Here is a 2851-nt window from a genome sequence, read left to right as displayed (position 1 = left end):
AACAGGAACTATTGCAAAAATAGAAGGGGAAGATAACAACCCAATGCCAACCACATCAGACTGAGGACACATGCTTTAAAAGCAAATGGTATTGCTTAAGCTGCAGAAAATGCTTCCTGCAGCATAGAGGAAGCCACTGTGTGGTTGGTCACACCTGCAAGCAGGCAGCTACTGTTGACTGCATTAGGAACATAGGAGGCTCCCTTATACTGAGTCAGATCATTTGTCCATCTGCACTGACTGGCAGCAGCTCTCTAGGGTTTCAGGCCAGAGTGTTTGCCAGCTGTATCTGCTGATGCCGAAGACTGAACCACTAACCACTGAGCTACAATCCTTCCCCAAATCACACTCTCCTCCTGCTGTTGCAAAATTGGCTCACACAGCTGTTCTGCTTAACCAATCAGAATTATCAACCAACTTTGGCCACAATAGGCACCAAAGCAACTCCCCCTATTTGTCTTCTGATAGTAGGTTATCTCATATATTTTCAAGCCCTGTTGGTGGGAAATATTGGAATTCCTTGAAAGTTTCAGGAGGCTCCATAGTGAGAAGATCAGTAATGGTGGGCATTCACCACACCTTTCATCACTGCTAGGAAATCCATTGGAATTCACAGCAGCTGGGTGTATTCTAGGTACACTGTCAGTTTGCCAGGGGTAATGGCTAATTCCAGCAGGCTTACCCAGCACCCTGTAAGAAAAGAGCATGTGCCACAGAATACATCCCCAAATCCTCTTTAACATACAGAGTTAAGAGGAGGGTACTCCACAAGCAGGCTGCCACTACAGAAAATACCTGTTCTCCATTCCCTAACTTAGTGGATCTTGGTAAGTGAAGGGAGGCCCCCCCACCCCCAAGTGGTGTCTTACCAGAAGATCTTAGGGCTTTGAGAGGCATGTATGTAAACAGGTGGTCCTAATAGCAATCTGCCAGCAAAAGCTTCCTGCAACATGAATCCTTTAAATTGCTGCTTGCTAGAGAGGTAGCTAAGTGAGTTTCCTTTCTAAGACACAAGGAGTCAAACAGAAGTCCCTGATCCTTGTTCTTACAGGTTTTATTTGTGCAAAAGAAGGAAGATGGTTAAACAGAGGGTCAGATACTTTCACTTTCTCTTATAGGATTCCTATTTTAGGGTAACAGTTTGAACAATAACATTTATTTGTCTGCAAGCTAGATTGCATTTCTGATTAAAAACGGAAGGTGGCATTTCAGCTGCCTGAATATACTTGTTTTAAATGTAATCTGTGGTGTGTGTGTGTGTGTGTGTGTGAGAGTGTGTGTGTGTGTGTGTGTGTGTGTGTGTGTTTTACCCTCCAGATCAGGATGTTTAGTTTTAAAAGCCATTAATTTATACAGCCTATATAGGCTTTCAGTCAACAGCCAATTTATTAACCTAACCTGCTTTCTCCCCTCATTTTCCTAGTTTCTTCTCTTTTGTAGCAACACAATAACAGCAACACAATAACAGCAATGATTTGGGTTTTCCAGAAAGTGGTGATGTCCATTGTATGAAAGGTGACAGTCAGACTTGCCTCTGCAGGTGGGAAGAGATAAGGATCTGACCCACTGGCCAGATCCGAGTTTCCCACCATAGAGAGTAATCTAATTTAGTAAGTTTAGTTTACTTGTATGTAGTAAACAAAGCTGAAAGCTCTAAAACTGCCAAGCTTGTCTAATATTTATTTGTAGTTGCCATTCATTCATTGTTACCAATGGACTTTGGAAATGGAAAAATAAAGTGGTGGAAAAATTTATGTCACTAATTTACAGTCATGATACTATTCTTAACAAAGTTTGATTTATAAAAAGTGTCACATTTCCCCTAACATAATGGGGGGGGGGATGACTGAATTTGATGATGTTATATATGTGAGTGTGGGAGTCCATAGTGGTTTGATGGTGATGGGCAAAGTATCTGATGAAGCTGGAACTTCAGACTACATGTAACATCCACAGATGTGGAGGCCATCAGAACATGTAATCCTCTTTTGTCAGTTTTTCTTACTATGCTTTCAGGGAGAGGTCAGTAACTCTAGACTGTATTTTTAGCTTTCAGGCATTTGTCTATGTGTAAGTAAGTAAGTAAATGCATCATATGCAAGTATTGAAACTTAACCTTTATTCTTGTGTTTTTTATATTGAATGTTTATGTTGTGAAATGCCCTGAGATCTATGGATGAAGGATGGTATACAAATTTAAACAAACAAACAAACAAACAAACAATGATTGATTGATTGATTGATTGATTGATTGTACCAGGTTGCCAGTTTATTTCCAGGTCCGTTTTAAAGTACTGAGCTTATTCTTTAAAGGTTTGGGACCAGGTTACCTTAGAATAGGGCTAGGAAACCCTTTTTAGGCTGAACTGCATGCCACTGGTGGGTAGGGTTAAAGATATAAAGTGGGTGGGGCTGAGGCCAAAGTGGATGGAGCAACAGATATGACTCTTACCTTTTGTACAGAAGGCTTCCTTGCAGCAATGCAAAAGTCTTTATCCTTCATCCAGGCAAAAGCACTCGGAGAGTGTGCAGTAAGGCTGGTGGGAAGGGGGTATGGGTACTTGTGAGGGGGCTTGTTCTTGGAGAGTCCCAAGGCCTAGAGAGCTGCATTCCGCCCCTGAGGTTCACTCTTCCTGCCTTCACCTGTAGTCTGCTCACACTTTCAGATCAGCTTCAGAGACTCTGCTTTGTGTGCCTGACTGTAAGAGCAATTAGGCTTATGGGAATTTGGGAGAGGGCCTTTTTGGCAGTGGCCCCATGCCTGTGGAACTCAGTTTCAGCTGAAATATATAAGGCTCCATTACTGTAGACATTTAAGCAAGCCCCAAAGATCCACCTATTTACAACTGCC

This window comes from Podarcis tiliguerta (genome assembly GCF_965153285.1).
Source record: "Podarcis tiliguerta genome assembly, chromosome: 6".
Lineage (NCBI taxonomy): Eukaryota > Metazoa > Chordata > Lepidosauria > Squamata > Lacertidae > Podarcis > Podarcis tiliguerta.
Note: the sequence above shows the minus strand (reverse complement) of the source record.